The sequence below is a fragment of the Sciurus vulgaris genome (assembly GCF_902686455.1).
Source record: "Sciurus vulgaris genome assembly, chromosome: 1".
In the NCBI taxonomy this organism is placed as follows: domain Eukaryota; kingdom Metazoa; phylum Chordata; class Mammalia; order Rodentia; family Sciuridae; genus Sciurus; species Sciurus vulgaris.
The window spans coordinates 135,333,646-135,359,104 of record NC_136461.1 but is presented as its reverse complement, the minus strand read 5'-3'; the positions used below and the strand labels follow the sequence as shown (position 1 = coordinate 135,359,104).

The following is a 25,459-nucleotide window of genomic DNA, read 5'->3' as shown; positions in this document are numbered from 1 at the left end:
AAAAACAATGATTTTGGCAAGTCACTCTCCTCTGATTATAAACTTGGGTGGCTCCCCACGGCCCAGCTTGTCAAGTTCATTCCTCTTCCATGACCTCATTGTCACACTGTTGACCTAGGTTAAGCCCTTAGCCTGGGCCAGTTTGGTTTCTATGTTAATTACAAGACTATATAGTTGACTCCAGTTCTCATGTGGCCACAGCTAACCCAGGGGTGAGTAGCTGAAAGACATAGATCAATAAATGAAAATCACAAACGTCATTTCTCAGCCCTACCAATGACAATTTAATAACATCTTCATGTGCAAAGGACAGAACTGCTTTTCTCCCTGCAGAAACACAGTAAGGTTAAGAAAGAAAAAAAGTCCACAACGCCCAGTCTTCATCAACTCAAAGAGACAGTGTTACAGTCGTAAGCCACATAATGCCATTTCAGTCAATAACAAACACATATCTGAAGGTGTCTCATAAAATGAAAACGGACCTGAAAAATGCCTATCCACTAGTGTGACCTTGCACCTTTTTCAGGTTGTAGCACAACGCATTATTACTCACATGCTTGTGTGATGCTGGTGTAAATGATGTGCCATACTGCCAGTCACTGAAAACTCTAGATGCGATTGTATACAGTATATAATTCTTGATAACGATAATAAATGACTCTGGTGGTGGTTTATGTATTTACCAACTATACTTTTTGTCATTATTTTAGAGTGTACTGCTCATTGAAAATGCAAAGTTTTTCAATATGCAGTGTTATGCCAGTAGCAGCCTCCTACATCTCCTGTTTACTGTGTCACCTGACTACATCAAGAGGTCATGTCATGTGACTGACCTTTGGGTAAGCACGCTCTGTGATGCTCACACAACAGAATCATCTATCAACACAGTTCACAAAAAGGTCCTGTTATTCAGCAACCTGTGACTGTGTAAGCACTGGGGTAAATCTGGCATCTCCCAAGCATCCTAACTGAATTGAGGTAGAATTCTCAAATGGCCTCAGGATCTCTCACTCTCTTCCCCACAATGGTAAGTATCAGGAATTTTAATTTTACTCTCATGATTAAGATATTACATAGCACACTGGCTTTCAGGTAGGGAGATTATCTAGATGAGCCTGCCTTAATCCTTCGACCCTTTACAACAGAGTTTTTCCTGGCTTGTCACAGAGGAGAAACCAAAGACATATGAAGTTCCAGGAGGGTTTGACAAGGGATGCTGCTGCTGGCTACAACGTTCCCAAGATGATTCATATGGCTCAGAACTGCAAATGCCTTCTAAAAGCTTCTAGAAATTAATATCAGTCCCTAGCCAACAGCCAGGAAACAGGAACTGAGGCCCTGCCAACAACTTGAAACTTGAATGAGCCTAGGAACAGATTCTTCTCTAGGGCCTCACCTGAGAACATAGGTTGGCCAGCACCTTGACTGTTTGACCCTGAGGAAGGATCCAATCAAGTGGGTTCTGGACTCACATTCTTTCCTATAAGCCTACCCCCTGTTCTCACAAAAATACTGTTATCCCAAAAGCAGAGCATTGTCCACTCTGTGCACAGGCACAAACATGCAGCTAACAGGTAGAAAAGAGAGAAAAACGTTAGAGGCCTTGGAGGGAAAGTCTATCCTTCCTACACAACTATGAAATCTGGGAAAAAGGAGAATGTGAAATCTGTTATGACAATGACTGGTTTTTAGTTTTTCTTAATAGACTATTTTAAAGATCATAATGTATAAACTACGTTTCTCAGAGATGTTAAAATGGGAATCAGTCCTTCTGTGATATTTGATTAATGTTAGTATCAATGATAAGAACATCAAAAATATAATTTACTCAGGTTTCCATGAGGTGAAGCTAGAAAACTGTTTATCTTTTATTCATCAAAACATTAACTGATTATCCATTATAGATATAAGATCCTTTGTACCAATATAAAAATTCTATGGAATGCTCATAAAAATTTACAGATTATTTTAAGGAGAAACATTAAAGAATGGTTTGTTTGCTGCTTTTTTGAGAGTACACATTACCTACTAAAATATAAATACTCTGTATCTAGCTTTTCCATAAGCAAGTTTACTATTATTTCATTTGTGGATCCTTGTTCCCTGTCTATTCCACAGCAGGCATTAACAAAACAATGAGTCCCTCCTCTGTGGGCACATTTTACTTTATTTTTTTTTTTAATATTTTTTAGTTGTCCATGGATCTTTTTATTTTTATTTATATGTGGTGCTGAGAATCTAACCCAGTGCCTCACACATACTAGGCAAGCACTCTACCACTGAGCCACAACCCCAGCCCTAGGCACATTTTATTAAGAAAGAGAAAAATAAACCTATTAGGAACTGAAACAAGTAATTTCAATCAGTACAATATTAGTGGTATGGGTACTGTTTAAGGTTCAATATAGTGTGGGAATTCTGTGTGATGTTTTTATCTTCATCCTTCCATCCATCCATCCATCCAAGACTAGGATAAAACCTCTGATGTAACAAAGAGCAGTCCTGACACTTGTATGTGTCCAAGGTTCATGACAAACTACGTTTTTTAAAAAGGAAAACTAGCTTTCAAGGAAGATTTGTATCCATTGGCTGCTTAAATATGGAAAGCAATTGACAGTTTCTAAATCTGTTACCATTAAGTTTCATATCTAGATACCACGAAATTTTGTCTACATTTGCAAAGGATGCTATTTCACTCACTAGTTTCTAAAGTTTCCAAAAAGAAAGTTGTATCAAAACGAGTCTAACTCCTCACATAGTATATGAGAATTCTGGACATGAATCAAATGCAACAAAACTTTCATTCTTGACCAAGCAATGTGAAATGACAATTACTGCTTTTTTTGGTACCAGGGATTGAACCAAGGGACACTTAACCACTGAGCCATATCCCTAGACCTTTTAAAATTTTATTTGTGACAGGGCCTCGCTAAGTTGCTGAGACTGGCTTTGAACCTGCGATCCTTCTGCCTCAGCCTCCTGAGTCACTGCAATTACAGGCATGCATCACCACACTTGACAACAACTATTCTTGAGAAGACAGAATGATTAATAGAAAGTGTTTGATGTTATGGTTTAGGAAAACATAAGCACAGGCACACACATATAGTGCTGATCATACTAGTCCTGAAGGGAAATAAAAATCCTAATCCCTATTATTTTACAATGATTTTTTTCCCCAGTGAGAAGTTTACTCATAATAATCTGTGTCTTATTTAAGGCATTTATTTTTTAAAAGGCTGAGACTGATTCCTCACACAAACTGTCTTCAGATCCACTGCTGAAAATTATTCTTAAAAGAAATGTCTTAAATTCAGCATCAGATGTTTAACATCTGCTGTTTGCTAGACAAAGTCAGGAATGCAAAAACATGGGGCTTGGGAGTAACAGCCAGGTGATGAAGGCATTGATCAAATGCAGAAAAAAAGTGATAATCGTGGCCCAAACCCTTCAGTGGTTTATATATCAGATGTAAAAATGTGGATAATAAACACAAAAATAATTAAAAAGTAAGAACACAAGCTAGATGCAGTGGTATGTTCCTATAGTCCCACCTACAGGGAGGCTGAGGCAAAAGGATCACTTGAGGCCATGGGTGTGAGGCCAGTGGACAACACAGAAACCCCATCACAAAAAAAAAAAAAAAAAAAAAAAAAAAAAAACTAACATAAAACAAAAACAAAACAGCACTGAAAACTATATATACACTTAGAAACAATTTAGATAAATAATTAAGATGACATTTTATGTTCTTACACAATTTAAAAAGGACAGAGGGCAGAGGGAAGGAGGGGCAAGGATAGATGACAGAATATACTCAGATGTGACACCTTGAGACCTGGTGAGGAAGGGTGGCAGATAGAGGTTGGGGCCTGGACCCCTTGAACAAAGGGAAATTCCTCTGTTGGGGTGAAGGTGTTCAGGATCAGCAGGATGATACCATGGTGAGGTCAATGTTAAAATTCCTTTTAAATAAAAGATCCAGCACCACCAAAAGAACCCCACAAAACCTGTGCTGAAGGAACATTCAGTGCTTCTATTTTTATCCTCACAATATAAATGGATGATTTTCCTAAAAACGTTTGCAGATGCTTCTGAAAGGGATTAAGTTGGGGGTGGGGGAATGCACTGCAAAATACTGTCAGCTGAAGGACACACTGCCAAGGACTGACTTTGCCTATGCTGAATTATACTTATGCACCCTACAGTTTCCGTCAGGGTTTGACGATAATTAAGCAAGTATTGAGAATCAACACTGAGTTTCCTCAGCACACACATAACCCCAGGAATGTGAAATATGAAGCTTTCATGCTAGTAACTTCTAGAGAAGTTGGAAGAGAGTGAAAGAAGTTAATATTTAAATTAAGTCATACTTTGACATTTATCTTGTATTTTTTTTTTCAAAATTCACATATTGGTTACCAAGCACACTCACTTCTACACAAAGAAACTAGTTTTAAAAACCCTAAAATCTCAATATTCTTCTGCACTTTCAGTAGCACAGAAGAAACCCTCATGTTTTACAATAAATTAAATCATTTACCAAAAAAAGTACACTATGCATAAAGATAGATTTCTTCTATTATTATTTGATAATGAGTACCATGGCAGATTTACACATACACACACACACACACACACATACACACACACACGCACACACAAATATACATATAGGAAGAGCACAAGGGGTTGCAGAAAATGGGACAATTAATTACAGTCCCATGGGGTCCACAGTGCCTCTGGTCATCCACTGAGCTTCAGTGATTAGAACCCCAGCCCTGTCCAGTGGTCATCAGGGAAGCCACTGCTCAAGAATGCAAGAACAGGAAGAGATCATCGTGCAATTCCCAGAGGAAACAAAACTGGCAGACTCCAGGAATAGTTCATATATAGCTACAGTTTATGAAAACATCCCATAACTCCAAACATCGACTACATACATCCTCACCAAACACAAACCACAGAGCCAAAGCTCCAGGTACTTAGACACCTACATCTCCTCTAAGACAGGCTGATGCTCCATGACTAGCTCACCCATCCCTAAGAATTATGAAATGACTTGATATTCTACAGAATGCTACTTCACTGCCTCCAAAAATTACAGAGTAGCTCATTCTTCTTGTATAGTCTTCACTATTGCACAGGAAAGAAATCTACTGAGTTTCCATTTCCTTCTTAATTAGGTTCACTCCTAGGATACTACATCAGTATGTTTGGAAATGCCCTCTACCATTCATTATTGATATTTTCTTTTTATAACTCTTCCCACCCACTTTCTTTGCTTTCAAAATGTGTCAACAGATGTCAACACTAGCTCCAGAAATCTGCCATACATACACATGTAACAGTCTCCTCAGTTCAAGACACGAGACCTTAAAATCTATGTACTATGTATAAGTTCTCTGCGGTATTTGTAAAGCCACAAAACACTGCACAATTGGACTATGATCACCACAGTAAATAGTGACCCTCCTCCCCCGCGCCCCCCAGCCATCACCATCATCAGCAGAACGGCACAGTCTACTTCAGGACTAGAGACAGAATTGCTAATACATCAGTACTGGGCCACCAATGATCGTCTTAGGTGACATCAATCACTCTTCTCACAAAAGTCAGTATGAGCAGATGAAACATGCTGAAGATTAAGAAATGCTGCTATTTATGGATTAAGATATGCACACAGATTTCCTTCTTTGGATCCCCGCTCTACGAGAGTTTCCAAAGTTCAACTGACAAGAAGGAAATTTTATATACTTATACACTTATGGTCCAAAGATTTTCTGATTATTTCTAGCTTGTTAATGGGAGACTATGTTGCACTTAAGGAGATTTCTGGGTATATATAGTGTACTGGAAAGAATGTAGTACATGAAATCATGAGTCTTGTGTTTTATATCTGTCAGTTCTGGCTCCTCATAACCACTCTGTGACTCAATGTCCTTGTATGTTAGACAACTTTTCATTGCTGTGACCAAAATACCTGACAGCAATTTAGAGGAGGAAAAGTACACTTGGGTTCATGGTTTCAGAGGCTCAGTCCATGGTCAGCTGACTCCATTGCTCTGGGTCTGAGATGAGTCAAGACATCATGGCCGAAAGTGTATAACAGAGGAAAGCTGTTTACCTCCTGGTAATCCAGAAGGGGGGTGGGATGGGGAGCTACAGAGAAAATAAATCCTTCCAAGGCACAACCCCAGTGATCCACCTCCTCTAACCAGGTCCCACCTGTTTACAGTTACCACCCAGTTAGTTCATTCAAATCTATCACATGTATTAACTCACTGATTCGATTATAGCTCTCATTATCTGATCATTTCACCTCCTATGTTAACACAGGAGTTTTTGAGGCACATTTCATATCCAAACCATAACATCTCATCTGTAAAATGGGCACTTCTCATAAAGTTCACAAAATGTACAAAAGATTTCTGACAACCTAGAAGTCTTAGAAAAGTGAAATATTATGATTTTTATACCAAAGTCTATAATTGTATCTTACTAACTAGTAAGGGTGATTATGAATTTGCAAAAACAATGAGAATTCTATTATGGCTAATCTGATATGTTAACTTGGTCACCATGCTCAATGAATATCACATTTTACTTTTCATATGTTAATAAAATACTCTTAGCTGAAAGAAGAAAAATTCTCAGGTATTGTCTAGATATTAGTATGTCCCCCAAAACTCTTAGGTGGAAACCTAATGGCTAGGGTGATGGTATTAGAAAATAGGGTCTTTGGGAAGTGATTAGGTCGCTAATCACAAGGGACTAGAGCCCTTATGAAAGAAGCCCCAGCTGCCTTTCCCATTCTGCTTTGTGAGGACACACAGACGTTTCCATTATGAAAAACAAGCCCTTACCAGTCACAGAATCTGGGGTTCATCCATCTTAGTCTTCTCAGCTTCCAGAAGTGTCAGCAATAAATTTCTGTTATGTATAATTTACCTAGTCTAAGGTATTTCATTATAGCAGTCTCACAGACTATGATACACTCTTTAAAGGAATGCCTGACCTCTGTGTTCAGGCATTAAAATCATAATATAGTTTCATAAGATAAAAATATCCCATGGTTCGTGATTAAAACAGTGGTTTTCACAGATGACTAATGGTCCTTGATTTTCTTTGCAGCAGTACCAGAGATAGAACCCAACACCTTATACATGCTAGGCAAGTGCTCTACCACTAAGCTACACCGCCAATCCATTCCTTGAATTCAAATTGACTGATAAAACTTAAATAGCTATTAGCAACAAACAGACATGGCTATTATAATTCAGGGCTCAGTGGCCTCAAGGCACAGGGTAAAATCAGCTTGATTCATTAAAAGACATCACATGTAGGAAGGCTATTCATGAAAACATCCAAGAACTATCATTCTTGAATATGCAGCATGCAGTTAGGTCAGTCAACAGCTTAATTCATTCATATTGTGAAGATTCTTTGAGTACCTACTACATACCACAATCTAGAGATGAAGAAGTCAATAGTTACATAAAATTTCCTGCCCTCAAGATGCTTAAATGGTCAGTTCTACTAGTTTAATTGAAGACACAAAGATACAGCAGCAAGGGAGAAACTGAACTCCCTGTTGTGTAGCCCAGATTCCTGCATTGCTTTGAGCATTGCTTTGAGCATCAAAATACTGGGATCTAAGACCACACACATGAGGCCCAGTTCTTCTGCTGCCCCTTAATAAATGTGGCAACATATCAATGTTTATAGCAGCTCAATTCACAATAGCTAAGCCATGGAACCAACCGAGGTGCCTTTCAACAGATGAATGGATCATGAAAATGTATATATACACAATGGGTTAGATCCTCAGCACCACATATGAATAAATAAATAAAATAAAAAATTCACTGGCAACTAAAAATATTTTAAAAGTAGATAAGTAAATAAATGTAGCAAACTCATTGCACAGACTTAAAAGACATACCATCTAAAGGTCACGTTACAATTAATCTCACTAATTTATAAAGGAACTTTCTAACAGACTATTAAGCTTTGACTTTTAACTAATTAAAACTGCCTAAATAGAGGTCTTTAAAAATTTTTAGCCAACCAGCCATTATTTCCAAAAACTAAACCTCATAAATTCTATATAAACCTATTTAATACTGAACATATTAGCTGATGAAACAGTTCCAGGGCTCTGTTTCCCTTCATCCATAAAGTATTCTTACCCTGTCTCATGAGAATTTCCTGCCCAATTGCTAACAACTGAAACTTCATTAAAGAGTAGCTATGAGTTCCTAAAATCTCAAGGATGGGTGAGGTTTGAAGGTAAATTAAAATTGGCTTTTGTGATTTTATTGTGGAAGTCTATAATTTGTGTAAATACTAGATTGATTATTTTATTAAGAAGAATGTTTACAGTCTAACCAACTAATGTCTACCTATCATTAGAGATCGGTGCAGATATTTATTTGATTGCTATTTTGCAACTTTGAAAGTTCATGTATTTACATTGTAGTTGCTTTCACATGGCATTTTAATACAGAAGTGTGCTACATAAAAACATACAATTAATTTTTCGTTCATACAAACGAAAAATTTCAACTAAAAGGTATTATTGATGTTCACCTTATAAGCTCACCTTATAAAGCATGAACTATTATCACAGGTATAATCTATTTCTACCTATGAACAAAAGTTATCTAAATAAGGCAGTTAATTTGTGAAGTGTGAATACTGCATAATCTCTGAAGTGTCGCTACCATGGTAGTTTTTGAGAGTGACATCCCTAGGACGACACATAATTCACTGGTATAAATGTGTGTGGAGTCTCTGAGCAATACAGATGTCTAGGTATGAATTCATGCAGCTGTAGAAAGTAATTCCTATGAAACATAGACAAGAAGTTTTATGCAAGACACCCCAAACACATGTAAGTACCAGAGAAATAGTACTGACATTCATTGGTTCAAACATCTACCATAAAAGGATAAATGTCTATTCACCCAATCAAATCAAATGCAAAGGAATCATGTAATATATTAATTTTTCAGAGAAACAAGAAGTACAGCAGAGTGGTAATGAAAGATAATCCTAGAGCCAGGCCAATTGGATTCAAGTCCTATATCACAATTTATTATCTGTGTGACAGTGGACAAATTGATTTACCTCTCTAAGCTTCAGCTTCTTCATCTATGAAGTGAGGATAATAAGAGTACCTAATTCAGCACTGTTGTGAGGATGAAATGCGGTAACAGGACCTAGAACAGGACCTGGTAATAGTAATTGCTACACAAGTTTTTTGATTTGGTATTTATATTGTTGAATAAGAAAATCAAAGCCAAAATACATTAACTAACTTGTAATGAGTTAAAGAATTGCTCAATGGTTTACTCCAGAATGAAAATAAAAGCTCCTTTTTTACAGGAAAGTATTCATTAAGACTACAACTTTCTGTCAAAGGCAAAGCCCATGACCGGAGGTGATACTTAGTCTGAAAAGCACAGTCTATACACCTGAATGCATTCACTAGTTCCATGGCCTTCCCCACGTCAAGCCTGAGCTGGTCACTGCACAGCTGCCTCCTGCTGATGCTAACTGGCTGCCTCCCTTGTGGGGAGAAAGACCCAGTGGGCAAACAACTCCAGGGTAGATAATGAGCCATAGATTCAAATTCAGTCCTGGGAGGGAATAACTGTCCAAAGGCTCTTGCATTCTGCCCTGGTGGGATGCTACCGCTATCATTCATGTTCTTTAAATATCAGCCAATCCCTGGTGCACTGTTCTCATACTTCAGAACATCATCTCATTCACTGCAGTGCAAACAGCACCGGGTTCTGGTACCCCAAGGGAGAAGAATGTGTTATGAAGATGCAAAGTTTCCTGGGTTGGAGGGAGACAGACCTATTTCCAGAGCATGAAGTGGGACAGCTAAAAATCAGAAATAGTCCTTGCCTGTTAACATGCAGATGCTTTTTATCTATTCCAATCTTATATAAGCATCCCAAGAGATTTAGTAACCGGTTTTGATGCAAATAGTAGTTTTTAGAAAATGGAAAACAGAATAACACACACAGGAAATATGTTTTCTAAAAAGAAGCACATATATGTATGCAACAATTCAAGCTTCTCTCAGACCTACACTTAGCATTCTAGAAAAGTGCACTGTACCCACAAGACGGCAGTACACGCATTGTCTGGTTGTACCCAACCAGTCCACACTGCCTCTTAAAATCAATTGCCCAGCTAAATCCTCTCTCTTAAGAAATGAGATGGGATGATCTCACTGAGCAACAGTAAAATCCACATAGCAAAAAATTACAGGTAAACTAGAGGTTTGACTGGACTAGAAACAGACACGCTCTATAAAACAATCTGTGCAAAAGCAGACACAGGACAAATGGGTCCCACAATATCATCTCTGCGTGATGCTGACATTGCACCCCCAATTCTCATTATCGTCGGGTTGAGCCAGAAAGATCCGGAAGAAGCACCCAGCCCTGTATCTCAACAGTTTAATAAACATGCATATGTTCTATTTTAAAATTAATTAACATCTGTGATTTTAGAATTTCTTTATCGTAAATGCAATTAAAGCAATTCATTAGATCCAGTGTGTGTTCTCTGAAAAGAAGGAACAGGAGTTTTCAGTCCAACAGCATCATCTGTTCTAACTTCAGTGCCTGATTATAAAAGTCAAATAAAAAATGATGTCTGATGGAAACAAAGAAACCATACTCTATTTTACCCAGTCTCTCCCTGGTAAATGGAGGAAACTGAGGCTTAGGGAGTTTACACAGCCTGAGACCACATCCCACCGAAAAGTCACGCTAGGCTCCTGCCAATATCATACAAGAAAGAACAGAGACTAAGAAAATAATTTCAGTTCTTAGTACTGCTTCCTGGACTGCTAACCTTTAGATGTATGTCAACCATTCAGTGGTCAGGTTGCTGAAGGGTTACCAAGTCCTATAGCTGAAACCAAGGGAATGGAAATACATATGCTAGTTTAGGAAAAGTCCCAACATAGCGCATGATTAATACCTGGAAATGCTTCCCATCTCAAATCTTCCTCTGCTAACCAGTGTAGCATAAAACATCAAGGTTGGGCTGGTGGCAGCTGGTGGCTACCACAGTGAATGAATTTCATCATCCAGAATAATGCCCTCATAATTTTCTCTACGAGGCAACAAGACTCCCACTTGCTGTGATTTTCTCTGACTGTGGCTTACCCAAACAGGCAGAAGCTACAAAATAATGACAAATTGAAATGAGGGAGGGGGAGACAGAGAACGTTTGCTAACATGTTGGCTGAAATACCACCACCAGTTAATGGAAGGGACCACCCACCGATGATACATAAGGGTATTTTGAATTGGGATAAATGTGGACTTTAGGGGAAGACTAGGAAATATCTTCACATTTCAGATTAAACTAGAGGTACAATTTCTCAATCAAATGAACGCTTTCTCTCATGGATTCCTGTGGTTATGTTACCTTGGTATGCTCGAGTAATTAAGATATTCCTATTTCTAAATGTACTCCAAAGGGAAAAAACACAGGTGCATTTATTGCTACAATTTATTTGAGCAATAAACCAACATATGCCAACAAGGTTGCTGAAATAAGGGTAACACAGAAAGAAAACATATCCTAAGTGGACATTTTCAGCTTCATTAAGAATTGAGTTTTTTAAAAAAAATGCTGGTGCTGCCTTCTTATAATTCCTTTTACACTTAACATATAGTCTAGGTTTTCAAGTTCAAAAATAGTTTTAAAGTTCCTAATGTAAGCATTAGTAAAGGGAGAAGAACATGCTCCTGAAATTGCATGGAAGTAAGCATTATTCCATACAACTTAGAAGCATCTGGTGTAGGCAGTCTCCTTAATTGGTTTGATGGTCACTGCTACTGAATTTTGGATTCCTTCTTCCTCCAGGACTAATCTAGGAGGATGCCATCCAGGAGCGCCTGGTCTCTATGGTGCCTGTGACAAGATGACAAAGGTTCAAGAGACATAAATCATCCTCTTGGAGAGCTGTTGCAATACGCATAAGCCCAGTGTTCCCAGGGTCACCATCATCAGTCCCTCTTCATGACTATATTTTGGATGTCAGTAAAATGGAGTATTTAGAGCAAGCTGCTTTTGCTTGTCATGTGTTGAATAAATTGTCACAGAATGCAGACAAATTTGCTTTGGGGACATTGTTATTTGTGCAAAGTAGGAAAAGGTAAATATTTCGCACAAAAATAAAAAAGAGGACTGACAGGTTTACCCAAGGAGAGCTGGAGTGAGTACAGTATGTCCAGGAGGCAACCTTCAAAGGGGGAGACCCGCCTCCCTCTGGAGACCCAAGCCACCATCACAGGCCAGACCAGAAACACAGTTCTTGAAATTTCTGCAGCACTTCTAACCCTTCAAACAGGCCTGGCGCCTAGCATAGCTATTAACAAAAACAACTTCCTAAATGAATATTATAATTAATTGTGAAAGGAGTACAAGGGAATAAAATTTCAAGATCACATAAAGTCAGTGGGATCCACCACAAGACTGTCTCTGAAACCATGGGGAGAAGTTAAAAGGGAAGGAAGAGAGAACAGGTTGGTGACAAAGACTTTCTTGGTCCCAGATAAAACCCCACAGTGTGTCAGGGCTGCCTCTGTTCCTGCTGCCTCTGCCCCTGCAAAGTACAATGGGGACTGGACACATTACATCATTTAGGCAATGGGCCTCCCTGTCGGTGTCAAGATTCAGCCTAATCTAAAATAGCTCTTTGCACTGTTAGCTGGACCCAAACACAAGAAGGCTCTCAGAATAAGGATGGCCCAGGAGAGGCAGGTCCAGGGAGAGACAGCCCAATCAGGTCAACCCCAACCTCATCCCAAGCAAAGTGGTCATCACCAAGCAGAACTGCCCCAGCAGGATTGTGGGGACAACGCACAGGAATGCCATTTGAAAGACTCTGGCAGTTCCAACAGGCTTTCCAAGGCTCCTGTTATGGTTTAGATGTGGTCTCCACCAAAAGCTCACATATAGGACAATCAAGCAGGTTTGGAAGAAAACGATTGGGTCATAACCTTAACCTAATCAGTGAAATAATCCCTGATGGGATTAATTGAGTGGTGAATGGAAGCAGGAAGGGTGTGGCTGGAGGAAGGGGTTAACTGGGGGCATGGCTATGGGATATATATTTTATATCTGGAGAGTATAGTCTCTCTCTCCTTCTTGATCACCATGTGAGCTGCTTCCCTCTGCCCCATTTTTTCCATGATGTTCAGCCCCAGGAATGGAGTTGGCTGTATATGGCCTGAGACCTCTGAAACCATGAGCCCTTAAATAAACTTTTCCTCCTCTACAGTTGTTCTGGTCTGGTCTTTTAGTTACAGCAGTGAAAAAGCTGACTAATACAGCTCCCTTGGGGATTTTATATTCAAACAAAGGAACGAACAAGAAATCCCAGTTGGCCCAGTTAAATGCTAAATTTATAAAACTACGAGATTAGGTAGTAAATTCAGCAGATTACCTAAAAGTTTCTCAAAGATAAGAGCCATATCTTTTCATCATTGTGATGTGGATCCCCATTATATTGGTTAAGTGAGCCACAGGATGGGCAAACACAAATACATGGCTATTTAGGAAACTCCTGAAAGCCAAGCTCTGTGTGCATCTGGATGAGGCAAATCTATCTGCAACTTGCATGGGTAATACAGGGGTTTATCACTTCTAATCTGATTTGATGCATTTGTTACTTTTATAGCTATTTTGATTACATGAAGAATTCCTATATTAAGAATACCAGTAGAGTAGAGGAAGGGAACCAGATAGAGGGAGGAGGTAGAGTACTAGGGAATGAAATTAACCAAATTATCTTGTTATACAGTATGCATGTATGAATATGTAACAACAAATCTCACTATTATGTGTAATTATAACATACCAATAAAAAATTTAAAAGGAATAAATGTAGAAAAAGTTATCCTTGCTGCATTCTTATAAAGATGTTAAAGGAAGACAACTACAAAACAGCCTCAATTTTCTTCACTGTAAAATCAAGGCATTTGTGTTAAAATCTGGAACATCTCCATATGCAAAATATAGCAGTTCTGAACATAGAACAGTCATTGACAATGGTCTCAGGACTGATGGCCAGAAAAGATGGCAGCTTTGTTGCCTGATCCAGAGTGACTAACACCCAAGATTTAATATTTAAGTGAAGAGTCTACATTGCATTTATGTGTCACTAGCAATCACTCAGGGAGACAAGGCTGGCATGATTTTTCAACAGGTGCAATCATCCCCCAAGCAGTACCTTTTGAAGGATAAGACACAAAAACTGGGCAAGCTACTAAGCAGAACAATCTAGAATTCATTTGGTCTGCCGTGCCCTATATTTCAACCCCAGACAGTCCCCGCCTCAGTGGTGCTGTGTGATGCCAATCTGCTCAGCTGACAGGCTCCAAAGAAAGAAGAGCAGCCTGAGATGAAAAGCACACTGTAGTGGGTGGAGGGACAGAGGGAAAAATCAAGACAGAGAGGTCTGGTGCCACTGACGACAATGAGAAGAAACGGCTATTTTCCAATTCTAATTAACTGAGGAAACAAGTCAGAAAACCTAGCCAAGGACAGTACTCACTGAAAGGACACACCACTAAAAAATTAAACAGATTGTAAATAAAATTCCTTGTTAAAACAGAACTTGATCATTATGACTGATGTGTGCAACTTAAATTGGAAACATCTTAAATCTATAAAATGAAAGCACTTCCTTTTAGAAAAGGCAAGCAAAATTATACATTTGTGTACAAACACCTGGAAAAAGAAGGTATTTTTTTTACCAAAGAGTTCTATGTAAGATAAGAATTCATTTATGATACATAGCAGGCTTTGTAGCCAGTTAATTGGTCTAGATTACAGACTATTTTTTTTAATTTAACATACTTGTACCTTCATGCCATTAACATATGAAAGGCCGCTTTATATTTTAATGGCCTCAAAACCCTGGAAAACCAAAACATACCATCAGCTGTTTTTCTCCTTCAACCAAACTGTGAAATAAGGTTAACAATGATCATATAGTACTCCTCCTTTATGGGTGGTTTTACTTTATACAAGTTCAATTACAGTAATCAACCATGGTCTGAAAATACAAGTGGAAAATTCTAGAAGTAAGCTATTCCTACATTTTAAACTGCATGCCACTCAGAGTAGTGCAATGAAACCTCATGCCATCCTGCTCCATGCCAACTGAGAAGTGAATCTTCCCGGTGTGTAAATATCTATTTCATTGAAGTGTACTAGTATAATTGTTCTATTTTATTATTATTATCAATCTCTTTTGTATCCAGTTTATAAATTAAACTTTATCAGAAGTATGTATGGATAGGAAAAAACAGTAAATATAGGGTTCTTTACTACCTGTCTTGAAACAGGTTTTCTGTGGATAATGGGGACCACAGTAATAAAAGTATGATCGGATACCAATCAGGGAAACTCAGTCTTGGAAAAATCAATGTTTGTATTACAAAAATTCAGAAAAGTAGTGCACTTAGTACTTAAGAGAAAAAAAGTAGAATTCTTGGCATTTGAAGGATTTTAAAACTGTGACTCACTACCTATTAAAATGTATTCATGACTACATAGTCTGCTCTTTGATGAAACTCAGGTCAGATCAATACCAAAAACAAATAAGGAGACAAACTTAATGAGAACTGAAATCAAAGCTTACCTCTGGGAATGTGCAGGGGTGAGGGGCCTCTTCGTTAATCTACTCCATTCCCAGCAGCAACTCAACTACTCCCTGGTTTGCTGAAACTTTTACCTGGTACTTTTACCAGTTTTGAGAATTAGCCATATTGTTCTTTCTGGTTGAATCTCAGGACACCATAACCTGTCTGCAGTCATATAATAAAGTAAAAATTTTAAAGCTGTACAAATTCACTTTATAAAATCATAACAAATAGGGGCTGGTGCCTATTGTCAGGAAGAAGAACACTTGTTTCAGCAAGTTCAGTTTCAGGTGTGTACCATGCAGAATGAGCACTATCAAGTAAGATAATAAATCTTGATTTCAAATAGAATAAAAAAGCCCTGGCTAAGCCTGGTCCTTTCCTGTGAAATGCAAACAGACTTGCAGAAATTCAACCAGAATACTGTTCTCTGCCAGAATACAGTGATGCTAATAAAGGCAGAACGTTTTTTTCCCTAATTGGGTGAGAAAAGATGTAGCAAAGGCACTGATGAAACCACTCAGAGAAGTGGATTGAAGTTAGTATCAGAGATATGCCACTGTGGATTCCCAGAGTGGCTGACTACAGCCTCCCCTGCAGGAGCCCATGTAAGGTGCCTTCCAGAACACAAGTCACAACAATAGCAGAAACACAGGGGAGTGGTATCATTACTCAGGCTAGATGCTGCTGCTCCATGGAATTTTCATCAGGACCTTCTCTGAAGAGGCATAGGCCACTGAAGCACTGCAAGAGCAGGGTTCTTTGTTTAAGGTCTCAATTACAAGGAAAGAGGAGGGAGGAGAAGGGGGAAGGAGGGAAGCAGGGAGAAAATGCAGAAGGAAAGCAGAGACTCCAGCCCATCAGAATCCTAAACAGGATACAACAAAGAACTAGGCTAAGTGCATTCACAAACACAGGGCCCCTCCACTGCAATGCCTTTCTAGATGGTTTAAACTGTTATCACAGTAATACTAAAGGCAAATTTGAAAACTCATCATGTTCTCAGCATTCTATCAAATGGGTTTTCACTTGCCCAATTCCCTTGCTGCGATTTCAATTCAGTTTCCATCTGCTCCGCACTACACAAGCCCGATGCCAGACACAGGGGCAAAGATAACAAGACAGGTCTCCACTGCCAGAAAGGCTTGGACACATGCACTTGCTAAGGTGATTCACAATGAATTATATAATCACATGCTCTTTTCTTTAAAAGATTTTTGTTTCTTGGTGGTACTGAGGATTGAACCCAGTGTTGCATGCAGCTAAGCATACTCTACCTCTGAGCTATATCTCCAGTTCTAAAAGACAGTTTGATGACATGCAATGTCATTTGCTTCAAATGATAAGAAGCAAATGTGTGAAACAAGTGGTGAGAAAATTCCCTAATATGCCAAGGAATCAAATGTGTTTTTGGTTCAAAGACAGAGGAATGAATGCCAAAGTTTTTAAATAAGTCTCATTTAATTTAGGTATAGTAGATTTGAATGTCAATAGCTTTCAGTCCACTTCCCCTCTTAACCTTTTGGAACAACATAATAATAGGTGATAATACTTTAGTATACTTCACATTTAAGAAGAACAAAAGATATCATCTAATCAGACCAAAATAATTACATATATATAATATAACCAAAGACCTGGGTATGCTAATGTAATCTAATGTTATTCAAGATCTACTATATTAATTCTTAAGTTGGTTTTAAAGTTTCATAAAAATCCAAGAATATGCTATCTTTTATATTTAAAAAGATGGGAATTAATAAGAACAAAAGGATTTTATGAGTATGTAACTTGACTATTCACTCCAAAAGCCAATCACAACCAAATGTCTATGAATGAACATTTGTGACCAAAATATAGACAATGATTTAATAAACTGATGATGAGATTACTGAACTTGTAGCCATTCTTCCCTAATAGTTTTTAGATATTAGTCAGTATTCACGGTCACAATATCTGTCCTACCACGGACACCGTGTTCTGATGATGCTATTATTATTTTACCATTATCACAGAGGGCTCCTACTTCTATAGTGTGCGCTCTGTACCTGATACAATGTATTCTGAACACACCAACTCATTCATTGCTCAGAGCAACACTACAAAGTAGACTTTATCATCTGTACTGTAGAAGTTCATAGTAACAAAAACTATGAACGTGTACAGGTTGAGTATTCCTTATCAGAAATACTTGGACCCAGAAGTATTTTGGATTTGGAGGTTTTTTTGTTTTTGTTTTTGGAATATCTGCTTTACATAATGAGATATTTTGGAGATGGGACTCAAGTCTCAACATGAAATTCATTTATGTTTCGTATACACTGTACACACACAGCCTGCAGGTAATTTTGTACAATATTTTTAGTGTGCCTGCTTTTGCCTGTGATATTAGTTCAGGTATGGAATTTTTTCCACTTGTTGGCATCACATCAGTGCTCAAAAGGTTTTGGATTTTGGAGCATTTCAGATTTTCAGATTAGAAATGCTCAAACTATAGTAAACATTTCCCATGTGTCAGGCCATGTAGCAGCTAACTCACTTTGTCCTCACAAGAATCCTAGGATATAAGCACTCATAATTATCCTGATTAGACTGAGCACAGATTGGGGCACAGAGAGTCAACACCCTTCCCAGGCAGGGCCACATGTGTTGTGGCAGACCTTGGGTGCTGACCCAGGTCCTCCTCAACACCAGAGCCCACACTCTCATCCACTGTGGTAAGAAACGTGGCTCCCGAGTCCTGTCCATGAGAAGAGCTGTGACTGCAGATGGCCAGGAGGCCTGAGTTGGTCTGGGCAGAGCCAGACCTTACCCCACAAGTCAACTGATAAATCTGGGTGGAACACCCTCCCCCAGGTTTCCTGAAGAAACTCACCACAGGAAAACAGAAGTCCTGCCTCAAAACTGGCAAAGCTCAATGGTCCCTAGAAAAATAAACCAAAGGACAGTGCTTCTGACTTGCTGGAGTGTGAACATCCCAGAATAAAGAGCTCAAATGTCCACTCAACAGTCCTCCGTCACTTGATTACTAAGGTCAACTCTATACTTGGACCATAGTAGGTCCTTGGTAACTGAGCTTATAAAGGCAGAAGCTGCCTCAGGAGGGGACAGTACAGGAAACCAGACAAACATGTGGGTCAGTGAACTTCTGGAATCAGGACAACATTGGACAAGCTGGGGGAAATAATGTGATGAGGTGGTCAATTTATGAGGAGGTTAATAAAGGTTAAAAGGAAAAGGTGGGGGTTGAATAAGAGAAAGGAGAGGACACTTGTCCTCCCAGGATGGAGTACAAGCCAGGGTAGAAGTCCAGCTGATTAGGCAAAGGGGAAAGGGAAGGAGGATAGGAACAGGACTAGGATTAGGAATAGGACTATACGAAAGACAGTAGAATGAACCGGACATAAATTTCCTCTGCTCATATATGAATACACCACAATGAATCTCCACATCATGTACAATCACAAGAATGTGATCCCAATTAGAGAGAGTTATACTCCATGTATGTGTAACAGGTCAAAATACACTCTACTGTCATCTATATCTAAAAAGAACAAATAAAAATATTTTAAAAAAGAGGAAGTTGCTGCAGAAGGAAACCACTAGACTAACAAATGCGTGGCTAACTTACATTGTTGACTTAAGGACAGATGGAAGCCCTGCAAAAAATGAAACCAACATCTCAAGAGCCACATGGGAGTGGAGGCACCACAGCCAAGGAGCTCACCCCTCCTGCCCAGCACCCAGGGTAAGGGTACTCACTGTGACTGGGCAACCCAAGTCCAGGTTCTCCAGGGAACGCTGGAACAAGGCATGCATTAGTGCAAGGGGAAGCGGGCACCCCTCTATGTGAGCTGACTGCAGTAGCTCCCCTTATCTGTAGAAACTATGTTCCAAGGCTTCCAGAGGAATTCTGAAACTAGAGAGAGTACAGAACCCTATTCACAGCATGTTTTTTTCCTATACATACATACCTGTGATAAAATTTAAACCTATAAATTACACAGCAAGAGTTTTACAACAATAATAAAACAGAACAGTTATAGCAATGTACTACAATAAAAGTTACATGTGTGGCTGGTCTCTGTCAGTATTTTATACAGAATTCTCCCTTTTTATGATGATGTGAGAAGACACAATGAAGTGAGGTGAATGAGTGGGCACTGTGATGTAGGGTTAGGCTACTGTTGATTGCTTCTCTGTTAATCATTAGAAAGCCATTCTGAGTGGGGCGTGACATCTTGCACTGTCATCCCACCCGAGTGAATCATCCCTTTGTCCATCACGATGCACTGTCAGTCACTTAGTAGCCATCTCAGTTATCAGATCATCTGCTGCAGTAACAGAGTTCATGTATTCAAGTGTCTCTCAGAATAGCACATGATTTAAAACTTATGAATTGTTTACTTCTAGAATTTTTCATTTACTATTTTCCAAATGCAGATGACCACAGGTAACTGAAACCTTGGAAAGTGAAACAGCAGACAAGGGGCAGCTATTTAAAAAAAAAAAAACAATACCATCAAAATAACCCAAGTCAGTGGCCCCAAACTCAAAAATATTACCATTTAAATTAGCAAGGTTCAAAAACAAGAATAAGGCATGACATAAAGCAAAAATTGTGAGACACCTTTACCCCAAATATTTTCACTTTTAGGGTAAAGGCATTTATTGTGGACCAAACACATTTATTAACAATAGTATTTGCATGAAGAGAATAATAACTAAAGTTTATGCACCTATATCTAATCAACACTTTTTCTGGTAAGTGGCTTTAAAGTAGATAGAAACATTCTCTATTCTATACCTGTAACTAATTTTTTGCAACATACATATTATGGTAAGTGTTTGGAAAAAATACACCAGGTTTTGCATCCAGTGGGAACAGTCTCATATTCGCTAGTTGGGGAACAGTACACTATTGCTGTTTTACTTATCCCTTGAGTAATTCTGACCTAACATTCCAAATTAGGGAATTTAAATATAAACAGAAAGAGGGTTCAGAATTCCCAGAAAAAGTCACAGCAAGCAAATACCCAGGCAAGCTCAGCTGGGAGAAGTGAGTACATCTGAGGGCCAAGAGGGGGAGGGGGGGGCGAGAGGCAGGTGCTGGGACCAGCCTCTCAACCAGACCAATGGCAGCAGCACTATCCCCGCAGAAGGCACAGGATGGAAACAGCCATGTTCACGGAGACAATTTCTGTCATTCTCACCTGTGACAGCCAGAGTGCAAGGGGTCAAGTGTGTGTGGCCCAACACACACTTCACAAATGTGTGCCAAATGAATATGGGAAGAAGGGAGCAAAGCAGAGGGAAGGAGGTCAGGAGACACAAGGAGAAAAGGGGAAGGAAAAATTAATAAAAAATGGAAAAGGCAGAAAAAAATGGGGAAGGATACCAAAAAAACATATAGAGGGTTTTATTTACTTATGATCATATTTACACATGAATTTGGTATAACTTTTAAACTGAATTACCTTTTATATTGCTTTCAGGTCTTAGAGAGTGTCCTGGTAGCTTCCAATTCAAGACTCAGAAAAAAACAGGAATGGTGGTCTGAATGTCCAAATCAGGAATTTCTAAAAGGAAATGGACATGGATTAAAATTTATGCTGGAGAATAAAAGTGATTTAAAGGTAGCATTAAAAGGAAACTGATTTTCATGGAATTACAGATTTCCTAATACAACTAGGGAAAAGTTGGGTTCGAAGCCCTTTTCTAATTTAGCTGCTCTAGTAAACTTTAAATTGATTCCAGAAGAAAACAAAAATCAACTATGGGATAGGATTGTTTGTGTATTCAATGGAAAAACGCCCAGAGGAGAGCCAGGGGATTGCTATTAGCCCAAAGACCCTGGCTCTGCATCCTTCCAAACTTAACATGGCCCAACCAAACTTGTCCACCCTCCCAGTCCATAGAATCAGGCAGGAAATGAAGCCTCCTGACAAACCGCAGTGAAACTGGGGAAGGGAACAGAGATTTGTGCTTTAGGAACTTAGTTCATGTTGCCAAAGAAGAAAGTACTAAGAGACAAGTACTGGAGCTTGTCCTGTCCTCCAAATGCAGTCCTGACCTCCGCTCACAAACAGGAACACATTCCTACCTATCCTTGGGCTCTTTCTTCCTGGGTGGAGGACAGATCTAGGAGACTACACCTACCAAAATTCTGAGTAAACCACATTTTGTTTTCAGGAAGGGGAAAAAATTAACACCGAGTAAGCACATCACTGGCCCAGAAAGAACATGGCTCAGTTTTACAAAGGGCAAGAGAAACGGAGGCACCTTAAGACATGCCCCTTCCCCAGGTCTGTGGGATGTGTTTAACGGCTGTTACTGTATTTGGAGACACTTGGCTGAATCATGAAAGTGATGGTTATCTGGACATCTGGCAACTCAAAGGAAAAGACTGTGGTGGAGATTTCCACTGCCTTCTCTCTCACATCTGCTTTTGTTGGATGCCATCAGCGCAAATGACTGAATCTTTGTTTACTTGAAAGTGGGAGCTAGCAGACAGGGAAGGAAAATGTTCTGGCTGCAATAGATATCTTCTTTATTGAGATTCAGTGTATATTTTGCATGATTAGAGGAGTAACCAATAGTAAAATATTTTAAGGATGTGCTTGGGACTGGAACAGATGATGGATAAGTGGTTCTTCATTCAGATCTATGCCAGATTCCCAATCATCATTATCTCTGTTCTGGAGCCATGTGTAATGAATGATATGCCTGAAATGTATTAGTAAGGCTAAAAATCTTGACCTAGATATTGTATAGCTTCAAAGAAACGAGAGAAAGCTTGGCTAATACTTCCCACTTTTCACATATAAAACTTTCAAAACCACTTACTCCTGTTTCATTGCCTAACAATGTTCAACAAGAACAGAGTGATATCTAGTATTAGATTAAAATAGAAATAGAGACACCAAGTTCCAGGGCTCTTTTTGGTTGCTTCTGTATACATAATTTAAGTCTTTATTTGCCTGCTGAAATACAGTAGGTGGCATTTCAGAAATTCAAACTAAAAAAGATCATATGATTTTAATATTACTTTAGAGAAATTTTAATGTATGCTTAAACCTGTTTAAATTTTACTGTGGCCCACCATAACAAAGAAAATGGTTTTGTACTGTAGTATTTTGCAACCAGTATTTTATTTTGAACAAAACTTGGATCAAAAATTCTTTTTCTTCTTTCTCGTTATTTTTGCCTTTTCTTTCTCACATTTTTTAAGAGGGAAAATAATGAAGAGCTCTACCCTGACTATAATGATTCAGAGGTAGAAAAGTCATGCAATGATGAATGTAATGGGAAAAAATACCACAAATGAAGAAATTCAAAGTTTGATTTATCTTCAAAATTCCCATGTGAAACCACAACCATTCCTAATAAATCTAATTCAAAGTAAATATGCTTAAGACTTACGGACCTTATGGTTATGTTCTCCAGCTGATTAATTTCACAAATGAAGAAAGCCAGAATAGTTAAGTAACTACCACACGGCTAAGCCCACCTTAGGTCTCGGATTCCCTAGATGCCAACCCAGGGCTCTAAGAGATCATAGCTGATCTTTAATTTCCATAAAGAACCTCTTAAGAGCTGAAAATTTCATCTATTTTAATGTAAAACAAAAGCAATTATCCTTACCTAACACAAACATCAGTAGATATATCAACACAACTTTATTTCAATATAAAGCACTGTTTAAAATTATCAGGAGCACATTGTACCTTTCACTCCAATGATAAAGCTTAATAAGCAATTAAGGCCCATGAGAAATCTGAAATAAAATTTGGGATACTCCTAGGTTGTCTAACCTAGATATGGTTACTCTAAAAATATGATTTTCCTCCCTTATTTATAGTCAAATCATAGTGTTTCTACAATACATTTTCAAGTAAATTTTATCCATACCTATGGAGCAAAATAAGGTATTCTTTAGTCAAAGCAGTTTTTAAACTAAGAATTTCAAAATGACTTAGTATAAGGTCCATCATATCAGACAGGACCTGTATTCTCTAAAACTCTGGAACATGCTCAAGGGGCATTCGATATTCACAGTCAAGAGTTTATTCTTAAACCGCACAGTGCTGGTATACAGGATCCGAACAGCAAGAAACTGCGCTGCCCACTGCAGACCGAAGAATGACAAGGGCCAGAGAGGCCCTCACGTGGCCCTGGAGCCGAGGTTTGTGTGGGATGAGTGTGCTTGTGTGAGGGTGTGTTCAAGGGGAGCTGTAGTTAATAAATCCACAGGTGGTTTTTCCAGAGACTGTGAGTTGACAGATTCAAATGAATTGAGGAGTAGATATAAGGAAGCAAGGTCAGACAAGCTAAAACAGGCCAGGAGATGACAGAAGAACCCCCTCTACACCTGTCCCCCAAAGCAAAAACAGTTCAAGGAACAAAACAGCCATTAAGGATGATCTTTATAAAAACTCTGAAAGCAACTAAATTTAGTTATGATGGGAAATTTGCAGACTTCCCATCTGCAGATGCAACCAACCACAGATCAAAAATATTCAGGAAAATAAATTTGCATCAGTACTGAACATGTACAGATGTTAACCAAGACAGTATAATAACTACTTACATAATATTTACAGTATTAAAAATCACCTAGAAATGATTTCAAGTATATGGGAAGATGTGCATAGGTTCTGTGGAAATACTGTGCAATTTTATATAAGGAACTTGAGCATCCTCAGATTTTTGTATCCAAGAAGAGTCTTGGAACCAATAGCCTGCAGACATCAAGTGCCAATGATAGCTTCCTTCTATTTCTTCATATAATGTCACTAATAGCATTAAAACTCAGTGTTAAAAAAAAAAAAAAAAAAAAAAAAAAAACACAACTCAGTGTCAAACAACCATACTAAGGTGGGGGAGACAAGATTTCCAAACAAGTTTTTAAGAAGGAAAATAAACAAATACCACGCAAGCATAGAATGAGATTTTCAACATAATTAGTAAGAAAAAAGTAAATAAATCCTTAATGAGATACCATTGTAACTAGAATGACTGAATTTAAAACCTGAAAATTCTAAGTATTTACAAGAGATTCTCACACAATAATGATGGAAAATTTAAAATGCTGTGGTATTTCAAAAAACCATTTGGCAGTTTCTCAACAACTAAAGCACATGCTTACCATATGATCTAGCAGTTCTACTCCTAGGCTTCAACCCAAGAGAAATTTAAACACACAGATTCCACACAGACTTGAACGAAAATGTAACAGCAGCCTGATTCACAGCAGTCCCAAACTTGAAAGAACCTGAATGTCCATCAGCTGGTGAGTGGATAACCAAATTATGGTGTATTACTAATGGGAAATATTACTCAGCAATAAAAAGGAAGAATAATCGAAATATATAACAATATAAATGAATCTCAAGAGCACTACATTATGGGAAAGAACCCAAATATAAAAGACTAAATTTTTAATCTTATTTACAAGAAATTTTAAGGAAAGCAAAATGGTGGCAACTGAAGCAGATCAAGGAATGTCAGGATTCAAGTGTGGGGACGGGACTGATGAAAACAGGCATAAGAGGATGTGTTCAAATTGGAGCAGAGGGTACATGACTGTGCATACGTAAAAATTCATTGAGCTATACACTGAAAGTCAGTCAGTTTAACTGTATACACAAAAGGGGTTTAAGTAAAAGGTATGCTCGTACGTTGCTGATGGGAATGCAAATTGGCGCAACCATTATGTAAAATGGTATGGAGATTCCTCAGAAAATTTGGAATGGAACCACCATTTGACC

At 38.5% G+C, this 25,459-nt stretch overlaps 1 protein-coding gene across 7 annotated transcripts in view; it reads right to left on the bottom strand.

Moving 5' to 3' along the window:
* FAM110B (family with sequence similarity 110 member B) overlaps positions 1 to 25,459 on the bottom strand; it is a 144,416-nt gene that overhangs the window by 86,735 nt on the left and 32,222 nt on the right. For 4 of the 7 annotated variants that reach the window (XM_079111760.1, XM_079111758.1, XM_079111754.1 and 1 more), the window contains exon 2: positions 21,167 to 21,268. The exons of 2 other annotated variants lie outside the window; for them this stretch is intronic. The gene's annotated coding sequence lies outside the window, so the exon portion shown is untranslated. Of the gene's footprint in view, positions 1 to 11,007; positions 13,595 to 21,166; positions 21,269 to 25,459 lie in introns of those variants that run through there. One more of the 7 variants, XM_079111759.1, reaches the window with a different exon arrangement.